We start from the raw sequence: 26640 nt of genomic DNA, 5'->3' as shown, positions 1-26640 counted from the left end.
GGCAGGGATCGAACTCTGGGAAGGTGATTGTACTCAAGTCAGCTAAGGCCAACTTTGCAGTGTTGCCCTTTAACCCACTGCAGCACAAGGGAGGGCCCAACTTCAAACTTTCAATAAACTGGTATATTAACATCTGTTAAAAAAATAAAATGTTTAACAGATAAAAGCAAAAGTTTAGGAGACTCACACCAAATATAGAAGTTAAGGTTTTAAATTTAAAGTAAGTAAGGAATGATTGCATTGTGATAAAATCTGGTTTCTTTTTAAAAGTATGCTGTCACCGTGCTTTCAAAAATGTCTGATTTTATCTCCAAGACTTAAAGTGAAATAATCTTCAAGTGGAAATCTGAATACCTAGTCTTTAATCCTATTTCATCAGAAGCACATTTGGTCCCCATATTTTTGTTTTTTTAACTGGAAAATAGGGGCAGGAATCACTCTATGCTTTACAGGAAAGGATCAGAGAGAGAATAAAACAAGATGACTTGTTAAGTGATAAGAAAGATTCTCCATAAACTCAAGCTATTATAGTTATTTAATATGAATTTCCTCTCTGGAGGCTGTCACTGTAGATTGGTTGCCAGCTCAGCCTTAAAAATGTCAGGCCTGTGGAAAGGGAAACCTGTAAATGAGAGAGCTGGCTGCAGTCAGTCCCAGGGGCCGCTCGAGCTCTGCTCCTGTGGGGACTCCTGGTATAATCAGTTGAACCCACACTGAGGAAGTCAGCTAGCCTTCTGCTGCACCTGCCAGCCGCACAGAGCTCTGCAGCACCAAGCCAACACTTCCCGCTGAGCAGCAAAACGTTTGTGCCACCTGCCATCCTGGGAAGCAGTGTGCTACTGGAGTGCCTAATCAATGGAGACGAACTCCGGTCACTTCTCCCACCTTGCCCTTCTTCCACCTGGGAGCATAAATGATGAGTATTGAGCCATCAGAATGAAAATCTTTACTAGTCCTGTGGAGCTCCAGATACACAGAGCTAACTGCAGCCTCGCCGATTCAGGGCAGAGGGCTGACTGTGCTACCTCAGGGCGGTAGTTTGCATTTTATATTAACTGTCTCTCACTTTTGTTCTCTCATACACATTCAACAAATGTTCACTATCTGTGGTATTCTAGGGCTTGTTCTAGGTAACAGAAGAAATCAGTATTAAATCAGAAATAGTCATTTTGAAGAAAATGCCTGATAAAGGAGAGAAGGCAGTGTGTGTATTTGTGTGTTCACGTGTGCGTATGAGACATGAATAAAATCCTGGTAGTCTGGATTTGGAGAGGTGTTAGGGGAACGGGGTCTTAGAGAAGTTTCACCAGTGTCCCCTTTCAGCAGCACAGGGCAAGTTTCCCCACGAGGCAGCGATGTTCAGTTATATCCAAAAAGGTAGGTTCATTATTTAAAAGGAATGTAAAGGGTGCTTGTACAGATGGAAGGGGGCAGGAAGAGCTGCCCCCCAAAGGGACAGGTTGGCTAAAAGAGAGGCCTGCACCGTCACAAGAGGCAAGAGTGAAGAGTGTCTGGGCTCTGCTTTTTTGCAAAGGGAAAAGGTTGATGAAGGACACCTGCACAGTCACCTGAGGGCAGGAAGGCTGCGTTTGGGGCTCATTCTTTTGTGGGATTGTTATCTATTGTTAATTAATTCTTCTAGGGAGTGACTGGGTTGATTTGTAAGGACTGGCGATTCTCTGAAATGGCCTCCATCATCATATCCCTTTATCAGGTCTGTGCCTCTGGATACTTCTCTAAAAACCTGGCACTTGCTATATAGCATTTGGGGCCTAAGGATTTTTCATTTCTATAGCTGGTTTCATGACTGTGTTAAATAATTCTATCCCTGCATCCAATTTTTGATCTTATGATCACTCCATCCTAAAGTTTCTAGTTTTATCTTCCACTACTAGGGTTACTTTTATTTAAAAACATCTCATGCACTGTGGGAGATGAAGAGAAAAATCTGTGAATTAAGATTCACCCATGACTTAAGGCAAGGTAATTGAAAATCTCAGTCATTACAAGAAATTTTTTTGTCACGAGCCATGATATACAGGTGTTGCTGTATATCATGGCTTTTCGGGAGTAAAACTGATAAAAAATCTATGTTTTCATGAAGTTTACATGTGGCAGGCAGATGAAAGAGGGAGAGAAACAGTGAATGAATCTGAGGTAACCAGCAGAGAAAATTCAGCACAGCCTAGCAATTCTTGCAAGAAATTTGACTTTGGTCTTGATATGCAAATTATTGGTCTTTTCTGCCTAATAAAGGTATACACGAAGAAACTAGAATAATAGTACTCTATTAGGGACAAGGATTTAAAGATGATGTGGTCCTGGAAAAGTCTACCAGATTTTCAAGCTAATGAAAATTTCCATTAATTGTACAACTGCCAGAGGTCAGGAAGACAAAGCCCTAAATAAAACTCCTGAGGGATGTGATTGTCCCTGTTTTGTCCCAACTTCTGTGACTGGCCGCAAGAAAGGAAGGCGGGAGGTAGAAAGGCTAAGCAAGCAGAGTTTATTGCTCCTGGACAGCAGCTGAGACAGAGCCCCTAGGGTGGGGTCCGCAGCTACTGCCAACTCAAATAAGGGGAAAGGGTCTCTTATATAGATTCCAAACTCAGATTCCAAAGGGGGTGACTCATCGCTGTTTCCTTGATGTGAAGCCCAGTTCACTGTCACCTTCAGCTAGTCCCATCCTGGACACAAGGTCAGTTTATTACCACCTTATCAAGCTTGGATACAAGGCTCAATTCTTTACCAACCTAATTCAGTCCTTGTCAGTAAATCTTTGGTCACTCCCAACAGTCCCTTTGCATACTTAAAATACAATCATGTATACAGCATTGTTTGGAAAAATTGTTGCAATTAAAAATATCCCTTTATTGATTTATACAAGTGCTATATACGACCAAATACATATATGTATGTTTTCATGTAGGTTTTCAGCAAGTGGTATTTATAGCCTTTTATTCCCTAAAGTCTCCAGGGATAAACTATTAGACATACACATTAGCCTTTATGAATATTTTACTATTTAAGATGATAGGTTATAATATTCAGAGAGGTACATGGCACTCTCTCTGGATTAAGATGAGATGTTAATATTTCTTCAAAATGTCCCTGGAGGGCTTCTAGTAAGCCTTGGTACCACTTATGACATCTGGTCACCTTGAAGCTGGTTATCAAGGTCTGTGAGGGGAAGGCTGTTCTATAGACAATCAAGGAATTAGCACTTGTGTGGGTTTTCCTTGTCATAGTGTTACAGGGAAACCCCCAAAGGGAATGGGATGGCCTGGGTGAGTCCTCACACTCAGTGCTTAAAAAATACTCAGGACAAGACCTAAGGACAGGCACACAGAGAAAGAAAAACAAAAGGTTTATTTACAAGGGAAATGAGAAGGGGTGGGGGTGGAAGAAAGAAGTAGGAACTTGTCATTTGTCCTACCAGTAACACTATCTGAGCTGGAAGCCCAGTCACATGCTTAAGGGAGGCAAAATCAAGGCCCACATGTGTTCAATTTTATACCAAGAATGGCTGCTTAGCACCACCCTGAGTTCCCAGCAACCCCCTTCAAGAAATCCAGAGTCTTGACACATTCATGGCATGATGGGAATTGTTAACCTAGGAACCTGGGATGTCTTTGGCATGAAGGTGGGGGTGGAGCCTGTAATCAGTGGGTGAATTTATTAAGAACATCCTGTTACTCCAAGAAGAGGGCTCTGAGCATCCTGTTTACTGAATCTGGAACTCTCCTGCCCCCATTTCTCTTCATCAGGGTTATTCAACCCCATCCTTTAATTTTCAATCAGTGCATTTCTAGCTCTGGAAACTCTTTCTGACAGGGGCTCATCCTTTGGACAACCTCCATCTTCCTGTTGTAAATCCTGCAGCACAGAGAGTCATTAAATCAAAGCATTGTTATCCCCACTAGTCTGTAAGGTGGAGAGAGACGGACCCCTTGTTGAACCTTGCTGGTGCACAACGCACAGTGGTTCTACTTGTAAACTTTGTTATTGACCAGTAAAATTCCCACTACAGGCACTTCACTGCCTTCTAAAAAATGTTAGTCTTTGTAATTGAAGGGTTGCAGTGTGCTTGGATAGATTCAGTGAATGTTTGTCTGAGAAAGGAAACAGTATTTTACTGAATGAATGTTAAGAAAAATGGGAGAGGTTGAGGGGGCCTCTGGGGGAGGAGAGAAAGAGAAGATGTAAGTGCTACAACTAGGTAAGGATTGGGGGGCCAAGGACCCTTTCAGCATGGGAGGAAAGAAACAATTGTAGAAGGATGCGTTCAAGCAGTTTGCTGAGGGGTTTTGACTATAAATCTTTTCTCCCGTCTCACCTATGTAATCATCAGTAAATTGTAGATTGCCCATTAATCCTTTTGAAAGGCTCTATTATTTATGGTAACCCAGACATCAAATAAATTCTGTGACTACATTGATTCAGGCAAGAATGGAGATTAAGATCTCCCTGGTGGCCTAAGGGTAAAGTATCAGCACTATGAGGCTTTCACCCTAGGGCCTGAGTTCCATCCCTGATCAGGAAGCTGAACCACTTATGGTACAGCAGATACCTCTCCTATCTTGCCCACTGCTCCCCTCATCAGTGCACTTCAGTAAATCAGCCTTTCTGCTCCCCAGTCTGTCTCTGGTGAATCCTAGCAACCTTCCACACTCCTGGCCTATACCCCAGTTCTTCTATGCAAAAAAAAAAAAAAAAAAACAAGAAGAGAGAGATTAATATGAGGAGGTGGAGATGTGATAGAAAATATGACAAGTGGGGAGAGAGATCAAGAGAGAGATGGAGAGTGACCAGGAGAAACCAATAGGAACCCGTCTCTGGACAATAATATCAAAACTTTCCATTCACTTTCTGTCTTTTTAATATGTAGAACAGAATAAATTCAAGCAGTCAGCATAAGGTGACTTGATTTTTGGTGTAGGAGAGCGTTATTATGCTTTCCCGTTTCCCCACAAGTTAGAAAATGTTGGTTGACCGATCACCAACATGTAATCACTTGCTGGTGACTAGGAGGGTGATGGTAGGCACTATTTATCTCCCTGAGCAGAGAGGGTCCCTAGCAGGTTGCCAGTAAAGAGGCAAGAAGAGGTATGGTAGGCAAGGAGTGGGGGTTTGGCAGTGGGTGGCTTGGAGTTGTGACTCTTGCTGATTGCTGGGACCTGTGGGGTCTCCAAGGTTACTGAGGCTCACTGAGTTTTTCCATGTTACCTATGTTACCTGACATGTCTTCCCAACACCAGCTTCGGTCCATTACTTTAGCTTTGGTTTACTGTGTTGGTGTTCTGAACACTTTTTGTTTTTTATTTATGCACACAGAGCCGGAGTACAGGCCAGAGGTGCAGGGGCGGCGAGAGGCTTCACCAGAGACAGAGTGCGGAGCAGAACAGGCCGACTGATGAAGTACACTGCTGAGAGGAGCAGTGGGCGAGACAAGAGAGGTCCGCTGCACCATGTGCTCCTGGGCTGGGGATGGAACTTGCACTGAAGCGGTTGCGGCCAGCTTGCAGTGCTGCGCCCTAACCACTTGTGCCTTTAGGGAGGGTTTCCAAGCGCTCTGATTCCAAGTGATTGTTTCTCTACCGGATTGATCGATAAGTGGTCTTGGAAAGCCTGGGCTTGGCCTGTGACACCATATTCTTAAGTTGACTGCCTATGCCTATTTCTAACTTCCTCATTCAGGAGTAGTTATTATATGTAACATCAAGTGAGATACAAGGGCAGACTCAGACCCCATTTCTTGCACTAAGATGGAAACTCTTGCTCTTCACTTCTCAGTGTGGTCCAGCAGCAACATTTAAAAACTGGTTGAAAATGGCCCTCCCTGGTGGCGCAGCGGGTTAAAGCACTGAACTAAGAAGCTAAAGCCACTTCCGCATGAGTTCAATCCCCACCTGCCCCGGAGGTGACCACATGGCACGGCAGACCTCTCCCGACCTGCCCGGTGCTCCCCTCAGCAGTGTATTTCCTTGATCTGCCTGTTCTGCTCCCCTCTGTCTCCGGTGAAGCTTCTCACCACCATGCACCTCTGGCCTGTACCCCAGTTCTGTATGCATAAATAAATAAATCTTAAAAAAAAAAAAAAAAACTAGTTGAAAATGCAAACTCCCAGGCTCTCTCCAGGACTGCTGAATCAGTGATGATTTTAACATTTCCAGATAATTTTAACAAACACTGAAGTTTATGAAGCTTTGCCCTTACCTCCAGATACCCAGAGTGATTATGGGCATCCTCGTGTGTAGAATGAGGAGTCTGGGCTGGAGCCGTCCCCGTTCCAGGCCAGGACTTGTGCGTGGTTGACATTCCTGGTGGTGACTCATGCTCTCCATGCTGGATGGATGGCTGAATACATTCCTTTTCCTCCATCTGCATCAGTCCCTAAAATACCTCTTTTGAAGAGCTGTAAAAATGAAGCTATTCTTTACAGAAGCATAGAAAACAATTGCCAAATCTTCATTTTTGACTATTTTAAGCTCTTCCAGCAACCTCTTTCACTGGTTTGTTGTTTGCATGCATTTTTGTTTCAGCATATTGACCAATTCTGTTTTTCTGACTTTATATTGGAGGTCTTATTTTTTTCATGTTAAGGTCAATGTGGCTTAATTTAAGATTATTTAGCAGGTACCCTCTTCCTTCAACAGAAGATTCAAATGACCTTTAAAATCTTTACATTCCTCCTAGTCCTCAAGAAAGGCTCCTTTATTTTCTTTTCTTTAAATGTCATTTTGCCACTTTCCCTTGATCTTCATGTCAATCTAAACGGGCTATTATTTTTTACAAGATGAAAGCTTAGTGAGTGTTTTATTTAAACAAAATGAACTGAGCTAAGTCATTTTCTGCAGTGTTTTCCTAGCTTCCCATGACAAGCTGGAGGGCTTTGACTGGCAATTCTTCAGAGTGAATTTCTGCTAAACTGTAAGATAGGAACAGGTTACCTGGTGAGTGACCTGTGCCAAGTGGACTGGGTCCACAAATTGTGATGAACAGATATAGGCTGTTAGATGAATAGACTCATCTACCCATTGAAGAATGGTGAGAGATGAGAGTTAGGTGAGAGGTGATTGATGATAGATAGATGCATATATAGGTAGATAGGTAGATTAAAAAATCATATTTTCTGCATATCTTTGCAGCTGCCAGCACACCATGACTGTGGCTTGTGTCTTAGCTTTGTAAATCATGGAGATCAAGCAGAGTCTCTGCTTTTGTTGACCACAATAGACCTGGATCGCTAGCATGGGGTGCTCTGACCTAATTTTGTTCTCCTTGCAGAAGACATGCATTTTTATATGTGATCATTTGGGTTTGTTTCTTTTTAGAAATCATTGTCACTAATTTAATACATCCTGAAATTATAAAAAAAAAACAAACACATAATGAGAAGCATAAAATGCTCAAGAGCTATTGGGATGAGATTTTTATAAAAACATGTTTTAGTGTTTTTAAAGATCCTGGTTCCTTCACATTGCTGATAGTGGCAGTGAATAGGGAACAGGTTAATAATAAATGTCTTAAAATGGGTGTTCCTCATCCTCTGCCTCCCATCTCAAATCAAACGAGTGATCCACAGAGTTCATTTATCTTTTCTCTCTTACTTCCAGCAAGAGGATGAGGCCATAGCTGTAAATTGCAAATCAGCTGTAAGCAATTGTGTAGTTGGGCAAGTCGCCAAATGAACTCTGAATTCTCCAAACTCCTGCTCAGATGATGGCTGGTTTATCCCCACAATGTCTTCTGTTATCCCCACTTTAAAAATATTTGGGTTCAATCAAAAAGGGGGGGTATGGGAGGTCAAAAGGGTGGAGGGATGAACAAAAGGGAATATGGTGATGGTTCATGGTTGATACAGTGGCAGGAGAATTATGAGGACCACAGTGATGTAAGAAAAACAATTTAATTAATAAAGAGGTATCTGGGATCCTACTAAGAGTGATCGTTCTCTCTCTCTCTTAAGTCACATAACTCAAGCTTCTATTTTTCTAACCTCCATCACTTCTGCAAATATCTTATAACCCAGTGAAAGAATCACAAGATTAAAAGAGACCTCTAGACTACCCAGTCCCTCATACAGATATTTGAAACTCCCATACAAGCTGACAAAAAAGCAGGCACAGTTTAGATCTTAACATCCAGGGATGACTCATTCAGTAACTTTGCCTCAAAGCCTCTACCCCATCTTCCAACAGGAGATACTCTGTTTCCTTGTCTATTTCCACATGGTGGAGCAACTGGATAATGCAGATGGTCATCAAATCCCACTTAAACACCTTTCAGACCATAGATGTCTATTATTTCAGAAGGTAGAAATTTTGCTGTGCATTGTTTTTATTTAAAAACAAGTATATTTTGGCCCTCCCTGGTGGCGCAACTGGCTAAAGCACAGCACTGAGAAGCTAAAGCCACTTCAGCTTGAGTTCAGTACTCGCCCAGGAGGTGACCACATGGCGCAGCAGACTGCTCCTGATCACCCGCTGCCCTCCTCAGCAGTGGACTTCATCAGTTGTCCTGCTCTGTGCTCTGGAAAGTCAACCTGTCCCCTTCTGTCTCTGGTGAACCCTCTCACCACCCCTGCATCTCTGACCTGTACCCCAGTTCTGTATGCATAAAAAAAAATAAATCTTTAAAAAAAAGTGTATTTTATCAGCATGTATGTATATGTAAGGGTTTGTGTTGTGTGTGTGTATGCTTATTACTAGACAAGTTGGTAAGCTATTCCCCTGTTTATTTTATAAATGCCACGTAGATGTTCAAAAGTAGAATCATGGTCACCCACAGCCCAGATCCCAGAACCCACTCTTCTGGCCCACCCTGGGAATTGTCCTGGTCACCAGCGTCTTCCATCTCTGAGGGAGTACTCTTTGTTTTTATGGTGAATATGAAATCTCCTTGCCAGTCGCCCTGGCTCGCTGTGCAGTCATGCATGTGCTTGCTCCTGGCAGAATGAGCGCAACACGAGCAGCGCCCCGGGAGGAGGCCCGTGCACTTCCTCCTCAGCAACACTCGATTTGGAATCTGGAGACTTCATTCCTGGTGGGGGGAACAGCAACCTTTCCCCCATAATTAATTTCTGTAAGCTGCAGTTCATTAGCAAGAAGAATGACAGCCTCGAGACGCCAATGCTGGCTTGTGTGTGACTCCAAATCTCTATCACCTTATTTAAAGGTGGAGTCGACCATTAATGGCAATAATAAGTCAAACATCTTTTAATACCGACAGCAACTCAACCACCTTAAAATAATTCTGGTTGTGAGCAAACTAAGCAATTTAAAGGCAGCTCATGTTCTCTGTAAGTTTTTCATAGCTGCTACTGGGAATACTTGATAATTTATGAAGGCTTATACCATCAAATTAATTACATTTTCCGGATGCCACATGTCTTTTTTTTTTTTTTTTTAATATCAGCTAGCTCTGAATTCTAAGTAACAACACTGTAGCTATTCAGTTTATGGAAAATAATCCTTGAACCATCTTAGAAATGCCATTATTCCAAGCACAGTCAAAGATGTGTCAGCAATTTTTTATTCTTCATCCTATGTATTTTTGGTTAAAAATTAGAAGACAGTATCCCAGCTGGGAAGCAATTTTTTTTTGTACAAAGTGTGAAAAAAACATTGCTAGTCTTTTGTAACTAATTTGAGAAAGAAAAGGAGCTAGTTGCTGGGGTACTGAGCTTCTTCTAACATATGGGAATGTGAATAGGTTTAGGATTGAACAGCACTGGAAAGTCAAATACATTAGTCAAAGCCTGAAGGAAATAAAAATGAATTAAAGTGAGGTTACTAAAGATGAGAATAATGAAATAATGAAAAATAGACTCCATAGCCCAGAGTCTGTTTTTCTTCTGGTAACTGGTCTTTGGACTTGACATAACACTAAACCAGTAGACAGAAGGGTACTGATCCTAGACTGCTTAGTTTTTTCATTATATTTTCAATTCAGCTTAGGAATCAGAAGCCCTAACTATGTGTGGAAGCATTATAACATGACTCTTACTATTCTCTTATAAAACAAATAGACATTTCTATTTATTTAGTACATATGTATGGATTCCTGCTACTGTAGTATTAAGTATAGTGAGGAATAGTGATTTGGAAAAGGAATGTGAAATAGGACAATCTCAAGTTTAAAATCTTGTTTTTCTTGTGAGCTGTGTGAACCCACCAAGTGTTTGTGTACCACCTAAGATAGGAATTGGCACACTATCAGTCAAATTCAGCTCACTGTTTGTTTTTGTAAATAACATTTTATTGCAATGCAGTCATGCCCACTCACATCTTATCTCGGGCGACTTTTACTCTGTAAGTGTAGAATGAAGTATGCCATCATGTCCATGTGGCCCATGAAGTCTAAAATACTCTGGACCTTCACAGAAAAAAGTTTGCTGACCTGTGATCTAGGAGACTGAAAAGAGAGAATCAACAATTAAATAAGATCGTGTGTGTGTATTGCTTAGGATACTCTCTGGAAAATGGTAAATTCTCCTTGCCTGTTAGGTATCGATATCTACATTTTTGACAGACATAGGCTTAGTGCTGGAAGCACCATAACAAATAAGCAGAGCCCCATTTTCAAGGGGCTGAAATCAACAATACAGTGCGACAGTATAGAGGGAACTGGTGGGGACCGCAGGCAGCAAATGCAACACTTACTCATCCTTACATTTATTATACATCTATGGTATGTAAAATTTTGTGTGGTGCTTTTCTCCACAAGTATGTCAAACATCCTATGTAACACTTCTTGGTAATTAATTGTGTAATGTTTCTTCTCATCAACTTACTTGATTGATGGATACTGAATTATAAATGGAGAATGGATTTATTGTTTGGGATTTATAGTCACATATAGAAAGTAATGTATGTCATGAATTTAACTTGGTGTGCTATCATACCTACAATTCAGGTTTGATATTACCCATTATCTGGATATTGGTAAAATTGAGAGGGCCTCAAATGACCATCCAGCAAGTGCCTTTCTCACTCTGCTAATGAGAATCAGTTTCTCCAGTCAAACAACCCTCCTTATCAAATGGGGCAAGTAGGCTTCCTGCTCATTCCTAAGAAGCAGGTTTCAGTTGCCTGAGCCATAGAATTACACAAACATACCAATTATGTCCTCATATGGAAACACCAGGGGATCTGGTTCGTCATTATTCTTAGTTACACACCCAATTTAGGGTGAATCACACACAGTATCTCCCACCCCTGGGATAAGAGTATATGTGACTGGTAAACTGCTGTTGATCTCATTGTCCAATGTTGGGTGTTGTGTGTTTAGCCATCCCCATGACCATAGGAAGGGAGTCTCCTTCACCAAAAAGAGTTGGAGAGGAGGTGAGCAAACACTCGACTCAATGCACTCTGGGATATATTGGCAACTCCCAGAGCTCAGGAGACCCTACTACTTATAAGGACTCTTAGCACTTTTGACTTTCATGGATTTTTATTTTCTTTTTCAATATAAAGCAAAGTCAGAATTCACTTTACAATATAAAGATACAGGATAAGATGTACTACTGCTTCAGACTTTGTCCAAAATAGCACAAAGATATGTGGTGTTTACCCATGCGGAATAGGCCTTAGGCTGGTTCCTGCAGAGCAGGCACTGCATTCAGACAGTTTGCCTGTTGCAACAACACATTTTTATGGAAAAGATATGTTATGACTAATATCTTGAACTGATTAGACAGCTATGTCACCATTAATTACTATATTAACCAAAAGTTGGAGGAGGTACTGAAATAGTAAACAAAATCTTATTCCCTATCTTTATCCTCACTTGTCCCCTAAAACATATTTTCAATTAATGAAATTTAGTAAATTTAGTCATAAAAACATTACCAGGATACAACTTTAGAATTTTCCCATCACCCAAACATTTCCAGTCTCCATTAACAGTTTCTCTCCAATCCTACTCTCAGCCTTAGTCACCGATGGATCTGTTTTCTGTCTCTATAAATTTATCTATTCTAGACTTTTTAGATGGACATGCTTTTGCCTTTCTTGGGTAGATTAATTTATTGTGGGTAGAATTTCTGTATTGTATATGGTTCCAATGTGTATGTTCTAGCTGCAGAAGACACGAGTCAAGTTCTTTGAGAGGTTCTAGTGACTTCTCTCACTAGCCTCTAAATAGTGGCAATTACATCATACCATCATTCTTTGCAAAGGGTTTATTGCAAAGATTCCTTCCTGGTTTCCACATAGTCTGACCCAAACTGAAAACTAGGTGAGAAGATAATTGTGGTGCAACCAATTTCAGATAGTGTTCATTATAAATTTAAAGCTTGGTCTGGTACTTGTTTTAAGAATATCAAATTTATGTAAACTTTATACACCATTGACATATCCATTTAAATATGAGCTATGACCTATGAGAATCATAACACACACACACACACACACACACATACTCTTGTTATGTCTGGTGCATAAATGGGAGACAGATTCATCAGAAGAAACCATTTTCTGATGGAGGAAAAAAAATATTTCTTAGGAAATTTGAAGCTTTGGCAAATGACCCAGTGAGTATGTGAGGATGGAAGGATCTCTAAAAGGAAAGAAGGAAACAGGCATATGAGCTTGCTGAATATGATGAGCAGGTAGTTGGACCACATTGTGGATTTTGATTATTCTGTCTGCCACATGGGTATATTTCTAGCTTCAATTTTCTAGGACATCTGAATCCTAGAGGATGCAGTAAATAAAACTAGGAGAGCATTTTTACTAAAAGTCATATCCTACTCTGGCCCAAATAGCTCTATTTTAGGAGTGTTTCTAACAGGATGTGATCCACAGAAGAACACACCATCCCTGTCTCTAACACAGAAAAGGACTCAGGAGAGATCTAGGCAGAATCATTTTTTCTGTGCTTACAGGAGGAGGGAGAGAGACACCACAGGGACCGGAGGAGCTGGTATATGCTCGGAGGTCTCAGCAGAAGAGCAGTTTCACAGCCAGGAACTCTTGGGGTCCACAGGAGTGTGAAGAGGTGTTGCTGCTCATGAAGCAGTGGGGTGTCCTAGAGCACAAGGGTTGTCACGAGGGCACACTTGGTCCTGAACCCATGGGACCCCCCAGGACGACTGGAGGTGTGGGCGTGCAGGGGATGAGCTAGAGGCATGGAAGGTTTAAGTAAATAGGGAATGTGAATCAAGGGAAAATGTCAGCACAAACGTCTGTGTGATATCATCTGTTGCCCAGAGCATTAAAGAGGTCTAAGAAAATTTGGGCTGGGAATGGTAAAGTTAGACTCAGCAACTGAGTGGCGTTGAGAACGTTGAGAAGCAGCATGAAATAAGGATGAGAAGTCATCAAGAATCGGGTCAGACTTGCTGGAGATTCATAAAACCTCATGAAAGAGCAGCAAATATGCTCCTTTTCCTCTGTAGTTTTTCTAATTCCGTGTGGAGGAAGCACTGCAGCAATTATCTTAGTCATAAACCACTGACATATGGTGAGCAGAATGTATAGAAGCTACCCTTAACCTTTCCATCCTCCAGAAACAGTCACATCTTTTTCAATAGAATTAGCATTAATGCACATGCACCTTAAACGTCTCTGTTCACAGCACTAACCTCTCTTCCTTTCATGCTGACATTCCTTTCTCTATCCATCAACACCATTTTTAAATCTGCACATTTTCTACTGCCAATTTTCAAAAATTCTCCATCATTTTCCATTCTTTGCATTTTCTTTCTCACCTCAGTCACTTTTCAAAATGAGGAGGAAGGAATATTGATAAGGAAAAAAAAATTCATGCAACTTGCCCCAAATGCCTTTCCAAATAGTGAAAATGACTTCTGTTGTAATTTTCCCTTTGGATGGCTATGTCATTTGAGCTCTTTTTTTGCATGGAGATTCAATCTCATGTTAATACTTCATTCTGTGCTTAGTTTAATGTTTCAGTGTCTGAATCTAAAGTCTGGGAAGATAGAGAAAGTATCATCAGAGATGTTTGGGCTTTAGGCCAAAGGAGAGAATCAGACCGCCACATGAAACAAGACTCAAAACTGAGAACAGGGCTCAGCTGCAGAACATATGTTTGGGGGGAAAAAAACCACTTTTCTTCTTTGTAGTAGCATTACCTTTGATACATTCCCCGTTTGGCAGTCTTGACTAATAAAGCATTTTTAACGAAAGCAATCTTGTGAAATTCTTGGTTTTCATCCTTCCATGTTTTAAATTCATCAGATTCAGCAGTGCCTTTTTCTGAACATTAAGGTTAGTGGTCTTTAACAAAGATTTGTAAGGCACATATGTGCTGATGTTAAATCAGATGAAACAGACTTAAGTGTTTCTGGAGGATGGAGAGGTTGAGGTTAACTTCTGTCCATTTGAGTAACCGTATGTCAGTGGAGCGTGACTAAAATAAATGGAGCACAGGAGTTCGATCCTTAGCCAGACAACACGATTCAGTTTATTACCGAGGTGAAAGCAGAGACCAGTGACCAGCCACCATGCTGTGCAATTGCATTTTCTGCTACATTTGTGTTATACCTCTGAACTAAGGGGCTGGGTCGCTGTCCTATTATGTTAGACAAAGTATGCAAGTCATTGAAGGCCTTCCAGGTAGCAACATCTGGGTGATACTTGCCAGTACATAAAGGGCCTTGAGGAGCTGAGCTTCAAGTAGCAGCACATCTGTTTCAGGTTTGACAATATGGTGTTCTCTTTCTGAGCTCATCCTTGAAGATTTTTAAGTTGCTGATTGCAAACTTCACCATTTTTCAAAAGTATTGCTATAATTTCACAAAGACATTTTGTGAGCAGTGTTCTAAGAGCTATGTGTTTCTCCAAGGGAGTACATTTTTGGAGCTGGCCAACTAGGTCCCTGATATAAATGTATGCTTTTGAAATGTCATGTCTATGTTTCAGAATTACTCACTGGGTATCAATCATAGCATTTTCTGATGTGAGAAAAATGAATATGTCTCTCACTGCTCTACTGCTGTGTCAGCTCCTGCGTGCTTACTGAACTTAAGGGGGGGGGATAATATAACATTAATAAAGATAAATTGAAAAAGATGAATTAATGAAGCAATTGGCTCAGCAACAGTTATAGAAAAAACTGCATCAAAATGTTTTATTGATACATTCAGGAACCTAGATGTTCTGCTGGGACTGAGCCAGATGTGGGACTGGAGGTCAAACACCTGTCTTGTTGATGGGTCTTTGGAAGAGCAGCTACTAAAAAAATGAAATAATTCATTTGGTGAGTTAACTGAGCCTGGAGTCAGCTCCACAAATGTTAGGTTTATGCTTGCTGTCCAAGTTAATTACCTCCAAATGATAGTCTGGAAATGGCCAACCATTAGTATTCAGACAGCTTCTATTTAGGCAAAAAGGACAGAAAATCAAAAGAACAGGGCAATCAGTTGAAGAAAGAAAAAAGTGAATACAAAGATTATAAAACAAACACAAAGCCTCTGTACGCAGTGACTGTGCCTGCACTTCCATTTCCCTACAGATCCATTATCCACACAGGCGATGTCATATTACTTTAAGAACTGTAAAGGCGGGCCCTTCCTAGTGGCCACTTCCGCATGAGTTCGATCCCCGCTGCCCCGGAGGTGACCACATGGCACGGCAGCAGACTGCGGAGGCAGACCTCGGTGGCAGACCTCTCCTGGCCTGCCCGCTGCTCCTCTCAGCAGTGTACTTCCTCGATCTGCCTGTTCTGCTCCCCACCCTGTCTCTGGTGAATCCTCTAGCCACCCCCTGTGCCTCTGGCCAGTACCCCATCTCTGTATGCACAAATAAATAAATCTTAAAAAATAAAAGAACTGTAAAGGAAGTTGAGTGGTCTTAACTCTACCACACCCTGGGTTATGTAGCATATATATTTCAAAAACTATAAAATTCTCAAAATCATTAATTATATGTTTTATATTATATGTTTAATTATATGTTTTTATATTATATTTTTTCTATTTTATTGATAAACATGAGTGATATGCTGAGGAAAAAATTAAATCATCAGGAAAGAGTGTCCAAAGTGATGTATTAATTGTAGAAGAAAATGAATATTAGGATTGAAGCCGTAACACAGTCTCATCCTAGGCAGAAGGACCAAGGTCGTAGAACTGCTATCATAAGGCCAGCAAGGAGGCAGAGACTGTCCCGGAGGTGGTCAGCTCCAATCACCACCCCCTGACGTATGGGTTCCTCTATGTCATATCTGACTTCTTTCTTACCATCAAACTGTGATAGAAGCACGTCTTTCCAGATTAGAAAACTCCCAGGTAACTACCCAAAGGACACAAAAACTGATTCAAAAGGACACCTGCACCCCCATGTTTACTGTTGCCCTGTTTACAGTAGGAAAGATGTGGAATCAACCAAATGGATGGATTATGAGGACGTGGTACATATACACAATGGATTATTATTCAGCAATCAAAAAAGATAAACGCATGCCATTTGCAGCAACATGAATGGAGCTGGAAGGGATCATGCTTAGTGAAATAAGCCAGAAAGAAAAAGAAAAAAATACCAGATGGCTTCTCTTATAACAGGAGCATAAAGGATCACGAGAAAAGAAAAAAAGCAATTGTAATAAAGTAAAAATGAAAAACAACTATAAACCAAAGACATTTTATGGAGTTGGAGAGGGGAATTAGTTCAAAAAGGGGTGGGAAGACTGCATAGGTCTATGGTGATGGCACATGGGTGAATTGGTGGTGGGAAGTCCACAGAGATTACAACTGAGATGGTAAAGGCACAAAATGAAGAATGATGTAAAAAATTCATTAATTAACTAATTTAAAAAAGAGAAAAAAAGAAGAGAAGAGCGGTCTGGCGAGGTTGCATAGCTTACCCGGAATCAGATGATATGTGTGAATAAGAATTGAGCACAACTCAGACCCACACAGCTGATTCCAGTAACCAGGTTCTCAGAGTGTTTATCCACTGCCCTTCACTGAGTCAGGAGCTAATGGCATTTTCAAAAGTGCCAATAATTCTAATGATCTAGTTTTGAGATTCAAAACACAGAGAACGACATGTGTGATGAATAAGCTTACCAAAACAGATTCAACTAAAACTCAACCCAGTTTTCCAGTCGAGCAAAGTATTTGAATTTCAGGAAAAAAAAAAAAAAAGCCTTAGCTAGAATTACTGTTTTCCAGTTCAGTATCTCTTTTCTTGGATTTAATGACATTCTCTGATTACTAAAGTGCTAAATTTGCTTATTTGCCAATTTGAATAAGCCTGGAAAGATAAGGCATCAAATAAGAAAAACTTCACATGGACTAAAGTTAGTTATTTTGAACACTTTGTTGGATTACCTATTATAAGTGTGTTCCATGCATGTGTGGGTGTGTGTAAGTGTATATTTGTGGATATTGTAAAGATAATTTGCCTAAATCACATAAAACTAAATGGCTACCCAAAGATTCAAAGCCATATCTGGTTGATAAGAATTTTTGAATGTATAAATACACATATTTATGAAAAAATATGTTGTATATGCAACAAATAAGCATTTATTTCAGTATTGCTGGTGTTGACTAGTTGACTATATTGTTTATCTGCACTTGAAAGACCACGTTCACATTTGCATTAAGTTTTATTACCATGCTGAAAATGGTATCAATACATTTAACTGATCTCACTGTTCATTCCTAGTCCTAGACCTCTAATTGCCTGTTCTTGAATTTCTTTTTATAAAACCACTTTATTGGGTTATCCAACTGCCACACAATAAACTGTGCATATTTAATGTATACAACTTGATGAGCTTGAGAATAGACATCTCAGCAAATATAAAGTAAATTCTTCACTTTATTCCCTTGTAATCAGAATATTTAACATAAGATCTACCCTCTTTAAAAGAATTACATAAAATATATGTTATTTAGCATATATCTGAGATTAAACAAATGAATCACTAAAATGAGTAATGCCAAAAAAACTGCAAATATTCCTTTTGCTCATGCAATAAACTACACATATTCAGTCTATGATATAATGTTTGACATGTATATACCCATGAAACTATCATCAAAATAAAAATGGAAACAGACGATAGCCCTCTCAGAAAAATTTTAACTATATACTATAGTACAGTGTTGTTGACGGTAGCCAGTGTTGTTAACTATAGACAGTATTTGAAGTTTTACTTTCAATTTGTGACTTAATTTTTTAGAACACATATTTCACTGATTTAAATAGTTACTTTCAGGTAGCACTTAAATGTTATCTTTTCGGACAGCCCCCACCTTGGATATCTGAAGTGTTGGGTGTCTACACAAGAAATGAATATCCGAAATACATATCATCTGCACTTCACTTGATTTGATGTTGTGCTCATCAGAATATTGCTACTGTATCAAGTTCTTCTGAATTCTATATTAAAGTGTTAAATGTAAATTTATTTTTTGTTATATCCAATGCACCCTGGAAAGACTATAGTCTAATATTGAGTTGCAAAACTTTGTCTTTTATATTGCATACATTTTCTTATACAAGACATTTATCTCTTTATGACTTAATACTGTTAACTGACTTAATATATTCATGCTTTCTTGTATGTCTATGAAAACCCATGTTATAAATTTAAATAAGCCTTTTTCTATTTCAAAGAAAGATACGTGGAATGAAATCAGTATTTTCCTTTTCTTTTCACTATGATGTCATTTCCAAGGATGATGATTTCTTTTTGCATATCCTTGCACAAGCCCATCTATGTTTACACAGGATGGACTTAAAGTAAATTTGGCATAGATTTAATTTAGGCCTACATTCAATTTTTTTTATTTTCAAATAAAGAAGGTAAAATACTTGATTTACCAGTTTTATTGGGCTAACTTAGGTATTTCACATTTAAGGGGTTGGAGCATAGGGAAAAAGGAGATTAAACGAGAACACTGGGCAACCATTGCAGGTAATTTTGCCTTTGGTTCAAAGGATGGCATATTTGTTATGGTGCCTGCAAATGAGCCCCATCTTACCTGTGTAGGTGCTAGGTGCTCTTTGTCCAGAAGGTATCCTGTTGCTTTCATGATACTCAGATTTTCCTGGTATCGTACTTAGTACATTTCACCTCCAACCCCCTCTCTCAGACTTGCAGATACTCAGTCTTCTTGGATCTTCTTCATTTAATTTTTAATACATTTTTGCTCTAGGGCTATTAAACAAATGGATTCAACTCACTGTCTTGCCCAGAAGTCCAGAGCCGCAGTATATACATGTAAACATTAAATTGTAAAATATAACTTGGGACTCAGCTATATGGTTGTATTTTATTAACTATGTGACTTATGGTCTTATGACTTAATTTTTCTGAGGATCAGTTTTTCAGTGTGTAAATTGAGGTCAACTACTTTCTTCTCTGCATGGCAGCTGGGAGGCTTCTGTGAGATACCGAGGAACTGCTTGCCCATGACAAAGACCTCCAAGCCAAGAATGCTATGGATTTCTCCCCAGCCAGCTTCCTACAAAGTTCTTTCCCAAAGCACAACCCACGAACCATGTTTCCCCTTTTTTTATTAACTTGTTCAGTACCTTTGTATTTTTGCCCAACTTTTTAACACTTAAGATGCTCTCAATAAATACTTAAGACACTTCTGTGATGAACCTAATTTGGGGTAACTTTGGAGATTTAGTGAAGCATCTTCTGAGATAGTTTCTTATGTCATATTTAATTAGCTTTTTTCTCCTGGAGGCATTTTAAAGGGGAAATAATGGAAGAAATTAGATCATTGGGATTGAAAAATGGATAAGGGAGTAATCTTCATGTGCGCATCCTGTGAAGCACAGGTAGTCCTGGAGTTACCCCAAGGCCTCCTCTGCACATGTGCTCCATTTGCTGTGATTAACAGTCTTGTCTGTGCTGGGCATCAGCATTAATCCTTGTCTTCAACAGCCTTGGAAATGGGAGTCAGGAGAAGGAAAAGGTGGATCTAATGAAAATGCTCTTCCACCAAACACATTTTGTTGCCTTTATGCTGTATCCTGTCAGTACCCGACCATATGGTGTTAAAAACGCTCCCTAAAATGTGATTTCTTAAGCTACTTTGCAGTTATAATGGGTAATTGTGATGTGTTTCACAGCTAGAAATGAATGAAAGTGGCCCCTATGATATCACCAAATTTCAAAACACATTAGAGGAACAGGAGGGAGGAAGGAAGGAAGCTGCTCCCTACTCCCATTGCTCTATAAATCACAGTGGTTACCTCTAATAGTCTAAGTCAGAAGGGAGCTCTAGGGTGGTCTCTTCTTGTCATTATCAGCCCAGCAGACTCCTGTGCTACGCTTTTATAACTGTCCTTTCCGTGGCTTCTCAGTCCACCTTTCAAGATGAGTCTCTGTGTCTAGACTTCAGGGCATCTTAACTTCCCTTCAACCGCAAAGTTCATCTTCAGCCACAACAGAGGATTATAGAGGCTTTCTCCGGTGAGCACTCCAGCCCTGTCAATTAGGTTGAAATAGCCGACACTTGCTAAAGCAGTTTGAGTTTGATTAACTGATCCTCTACATTAAGCAAAAATCATTAGGAGATGCTTCCCTAATTGGCTGGGTTATCTGCATGCTTAAACATCCTGAGTGAGATGTCTCCTTCCCTGTGGTAGTTATGGGGCTGCCTATCCAGATCATTCTCATTGACCTCATGGCCTAAAAAGAAACATTATCTAATATGAACAAACCACCTCCAGAGTCCACACTACACCAGCCCTTTCCTCCACACTAGAGACAGAGCTAAGAGATACCAGAGAATGAGTTTCCAGAATACCCTTGTTAGTTGCTCTGATACCAAATCACACAGCAAGCTGACCTCAAATACCTCACCTTCAAAGTGAAGCAGATGGCCCAGAAGCCTTGCAAAAGCTTTCCAGCGTTGATAGTTTCTGAGTGGATTGCACCAAATTTGTTCACACATGACTTCGCCTGCTATTTGCCACCTGTCTTTGGGTAAGACAAAGTTAGAGGTTAAATTACAATATCCCTCTACTCTTAAACTGAGGTCTAATAAAACATTTAAAAGTTTTGTTGAGATTTTATCACTGGAATTATTACAGGGTAGGGAGGGGACACCTCATGAGCCCCAAACTTGACCATTTTAAATAGATTCTGTCATCTGCAACATCAGGACAAACATGTAAGACCTTTAATGGAAAGGAATTCAATTAGTGTGTGATACAAAAAAGACAAGGAATATATACTTCGTAAATCAAGTTCCCGAAGTTACCCATCCCCTCGTGAGTAAATGTCCAGCCAAACAGGGTTAGCCCAAAGCGGCCTGAGAGCCCGCCACAGGTCTAAAGTGCCTCCTGGCAGAGACCCAGAGAAAAGGTTCAGAAACAGCCAGACAAGTCTGGGAGGAAACAAGCAAAGTCAAAACCAAGATAAATGCTGCCACAGTTAAATCTCCCCATGGGTCTCTCACCCCCATCTGTTTCAACCAGTCCATGACCAAGAAACAAGAGCTGCTTCTTCATGTGTCTCTCTGCTCCATGCATCTCCCTCAGGTCTCTTCTGGCTCTCCACCCTGCTTCCTTCCGTCCCCATCTCCTCTCCATCTTCTTCTCCTCCTGGCTCAGCTTCACCCTCCCTTCAGTTGAGCAGGGAACATGGAACCTCTCCTTGCCGTGGGGACACCCCTGGTACAGAATAGGCAGCACCAAACTTGAAGAAACAGGAGCACTCCACAGATAGGAGATGGGGAGTAACTCTCACAGAGAAGGGTCAGAAGCAGAGGAAGGACATTTTGCTTGGTTGTAGATTAATAACTAGTTGGCTAAACCTTGAGGTATTTACAGGCTTAGATTTTGGTTTGCTTAGTTGGCTGGCAAGGCAGGAGAGCACTGTCACTGCAAGCTCCTTGTTTAATTAACTTAACCCTCCTAACGCTTTAGAGGAGAACCTCAGATTAAGCCGACCCTCGTCTCCCAGAGATGGAGGAATTATATACCTGTGGCCTTAGTTTGTCTGTCCTTCCAGGTTCTGTCTTTAATCAGCTAAATACCAATGGGAAAGTTTAAATCTGCTGAACCAGTTTCCTGGTTTGTCAAAGGAGAGCTAGTTTTTGTAAAGATTTGAATTTGAGGGTAAAAAGTGCCTGGAACACAGTAGGTTCTTGATGACTTCCAGGTGGGTGGCTGCTCTGTGAGGCTTGATGTGTTACATCCTGTCCACTCCTGTTTCTGTCTTTCCCCAGTGGAGCAAGAGATAAAGGAGCTTGTACCTGCCCTGTTGTGGGATTCTCAGATCCTTGCAGGGCCCCAGAAGACAGCGCCAACAAAATAGATTCTGTTTATTTGACACATTTCAGTCTCACTTCCTCAATTTGGGTTCTCCTTACAGTTTTACTTTCTGAAACAGTTTGTTCTGTGACAAAAGGTTTGCAAAAAATACAGGGATAATTGCTAAAGTTTCTCTCTTTTTGACAGTAATTCAATGCCTTGAACAAAATTTATAATCCTTTTGTACCTAAATGTTTATATGTGTTGTTAAACCATAATGTAAAAGTATATAAACATTTTCACATGTTGCACCAGATCAAATATGGTACGTATGATAATAATTAGAACCACCAACTTAACATATTGTGAAAAATGCCACATATGCATTTAATTATAGTTTCTGATTTTCAAGCATGCATTCAGGGAAAGGAGGAAGTGGCTTTCTATTTAACTTCTTCACTGCTAACAGAACATGCATGTGTTTTGGCAACTTTCCTAAGGAACATCTGTCTGAAAGGGAACATTGGGTAGTTAATCGACATCTACCCAGCCTAGGCAACTGCTGTATGGCCCATGTTGTCTCTGTTAAACTTCTTAATCGTGTCTCCCTTTAAGCAGAGTCACAACACTTACTATTGATTCTGCTCTTTGAATAAAATAGCAGATCACAAGCAAAACCCAAACTGGTTTATTTACAGAATATCTTTATGAAGTTGGTAAATGATTTAGAGTAATTTTCCAAAAGAAGTATTTGTAGATTCAAAGTGGGGGAGGAGGGCGCCTGCAGCGAGGGGGTTGTAAATGGCATGGGGATATGTTTCCAGTGGTTCATACCAAAGGAATGAGTGGAAAAAGGCGCCTTAGTATTAAGTGGGAAAGTTCAGAGGGCTATGGATGTGGTGAGGATGAAACAGACTCGCACACTGACATGGCCTCAGCTGTTTGCAGAACACATGATGAAGGATTTGAAATAAATAGCATAGAATTAAGTTTTTTCTTTCTAAGCCAGGTTTGACAAGTAATACACTACTGGCTTCTCATTACTACATGGCAGAATGAATTGTTTCATGCCATTTGGAAAGTTATTGGGAATATTAGAATTGGAACTCAATACTTTAAGTCCTCATAGTTCTTTTTTTTTCAATGACAGGTATATATTTCCCCCCATTTTTTTAGTTTATTGTGTCAAAACAAGGACAATGAAAATGATGGTGACAGGTAAAGAATCAGACATACTTTTTCCAGGTAAAATACAGGATGCCCAGTTAAATTTGAATTTAAGATAATTTTTTTTATATAAATTGGGCAACTCTACTTAGACTGAAACCTCATAGGATCTAAAGGCACATGCAAGAGTCGATAAAATAGCCTGAAGCAGGACTGGCACAAGACGCAAAGCAAGAGAGAAAAATCAGGAAGATGTGTAAAAAACAGGAGACCAAAAATTCCAAATAAGGAATGAAATAGTGGGGGGCTGGGATGATTGGTAAAGAGGAATTAAGAACTGGAAAATCTATAGACACAGCAGAGGGAAGCCAAAGGACAAACAGGAGATAGAAAGTAACTCAGTAGATTTTTGATAAGGTGTTTACTAGGGTTGATATCACCTCGGTGTACTCAGTTGCTAGGACTGCCATAATAAATTACCTCAAATTAGATGATATAAACAACAAAAATTTATTTCTGACAGCTGTGATGATCAAAGTCCAAGACCAAGATGTTAGTAGGATTGATTTCATTTTTTTAAAGATTTATTTATTTATGCATACAAGAACTGGGGTACAGGCCAAAGGTTGGGGGGGGTTAAAGGGTTCACTAAAGACAGAATGGGGAGCAGAACAGGCAGATTGACTGAAATACACTGCTAAGGGGAGCAGCGGGCGGGCCAGGAGAATTCTGCCATGCCATGTGGATCACCACCCTGGCAGGGAATCAAACCCTTGCTACAGTGGCTGTGGGTAGCCTCAATTTGCTTGGCTCCAAGAAGTTGTGCCCAGGATTGATTTATTTTGAGGCCTCTTTTAAATGTGCATATGGCCATTGTCCTTGTTTTTCTGTGTCACTGTTCTAATCTCTTTATATAAGGATAACGGTCCTATTGGGTTAGGGCCAGCTCACATAACCTCATTTTACTTTATTCACCTCTGGAAAGGTCCTATCTCCAAATGCCCTCATGTTTCGAGGTGTGGGGGCCTAAGACTTCAACATATGGATTTGATGGATGTAATTCCCATGATGTTATGATTCCTGATTTGAAATCACTTCAGGTCAGTTTTGCAAACATTTATACTTACTGACTATATGATTTTTGTGCCAGGTGTCAGGAAAACCAAAATTCAGAGGACATACTTCTTGCCCTCAAATACAAAGTATAGTGGGAATACATAAGAATACCCACTTAGAGACAGATCTAGGTCACATCTTGGCTCATCTACTTAGTGGCTATGTGAGTTTGGACCTCTGTGATCTAGTCTGATAAAGAGGAGTAATCATATCAGTTTGGTAGAGTAGTCTTGATACTACACTTGATCTTAGCCAAAAGGCTGAGTGAGGCATCTCGAGGATTAGCAATATTGCTATCAAGCCCTAGTACATATTGGTAGCTCTTACTTTCAAACAGAGGGTTCGGAAAACAGAGAGAGATGATAACTGTTACAATGAGGAGAATTTAGACACCATCTCTGATAAAATCATCAGTGGGTCTTAAGCTTAAAATATCAAGAGGATCTTTCTTACAGTAGGTATATATCTATTTTCATGTGCCTAGAGCAGAACAGGATCTATATGGTAGCATGAAATCAGGCAAGAAAGAAGGTTGCTTATGAAAGGCTCTCAATATTCTGATAAGATATCTGGAGATTTTGCACTTAGCAAAATAAAAAGAAATTATTAATTTTGTGCTGTTTTCTTTATTGTTTTTGTTTTAGGCTGTTAACTAATTTTACACTTTTCACAGAGAATGAACTGCTTTTCAAAAGCAGTGCTTGGGAGTGTCTGAATAGAAGAGAAATAGGAAAACTAATACAAAGAAAACTTGTCCAAGGCAGACTCCGGTGTACTAACCCACACCAGAATTAGACCCAACCCTTACATGGTATCAATGGATAAATGGTTCTTTGAATCTTCACAATGACAAAATATATGAAAATATCACAGCCTCTGCCTCTCCCTAACTCTTCCCACTCAGTACATGAAAATACTCAGGCCTCTCACATCTTCTAAAAGAAAATGCCCCCTTTGATCTTCCATTTTCTCTTTGCCTGCTATTCCACTATATTTTTCTTCTTGTTGTTGTTATATGGGAAACATTTATTCCTTTTTACCAAGTGATACATGTTCATTGCAGATGTATGAGAAAATGTCAGAAGCAAAGTAAAGGCAAAGTACTAGGTAACTCCCTCTACACCCCTAAAGCAAATGCCGTCTTCTGCAAAGGACACCACACACATCGTTTCATAATGGAAGATAAAATCTAGCTGTACATTCTGTTTAGCGATGTGCTTTTTAAAAATAAGCGTCTTATTAAACAAAATACACCTATAAAATGCATAGCTGAATGGTACCAACATCCATTACAAAACAGAATCTCTTCTGCTCTAGGACTCTCACTCTCGTTCTCCCCCTGCTGACGTTCCACGGCGTCCACAAAGTCGATTTTGTTTTGCCTGTTTTTAAATTCCAGAGAGGGTATTTACCGGTCAGATCACATACTATTTCTTGATTGACTTCTTTCATTCTGTCCCGTGTTTGTGAGATTCATCCATGCTTCTCTATCAGTGGTTAATTCACTTTTAATCCTTTATGAACCCACCACTATTCATCCTTTCTTCTGCTCATGACCACTGTCATCCTTTAAAAAATATTTATTTTATTTATTTATGCATAGAATAGCTGGGCGGTGGGCCAGAGGGGTATGGGAGTGGGGTCAGGGATGCGTAGCCAGGAAGGAGGGTGAGAGGATTCACCAGAGACAGTGTGGGGAGCAGAACCGGCAGATCTCCTGAAATACACCACTGAGGGGAGCAGCGGGCAAGACAGGAGAGGCTGCACTGTGAGTCAGCTCCCTGGCCTGCGGATTTAACTCACACTGCAGTGACTGCTGATAGCTGCATAGAGCTGCGACTTAACCTCTTGTGTCACCAAGGAGGCCCCATTTTCATCAGTTTTCTGTTAGGCATTATAATGGACAGGGTGGTGGGAGGGGACTGTACACATATTTTGGAACACATTTATGTACATTTCTAGTCAGCATTGAGTCAGGAATAGATGTGCTGGGGTCGAGAAAATGCAAATGGTTTCAAATTTTACTATACTAGTTGCCATTCTTACAAGTTTGTATAAGGTTCCAACTGTTGCACATCCCCATACTCACTTGATATCATGAGTCTCTTCATCTTAATTTCAGCCATGCTGGTGAGTTTGCAATGGCAGCTCGTGCCCC

Source organism: Condylura cristata, unplaced genomic scaffold, assembly GCF_000260355.1.
Source record: "Condylura cristata isolate star-nosed mole 26May11 unplaced genomic scaffold, ConCri1.0 scaffold00009, whole genome shotgun sequence".
NCBI lineage: Eukaryota > Metazoa > Chordata > Mammalia > Eulipotyphla > Talpidae > Condylura > Condylura cristata.
Note: the sequence above shows the minus strand (reverse complement) of the source record.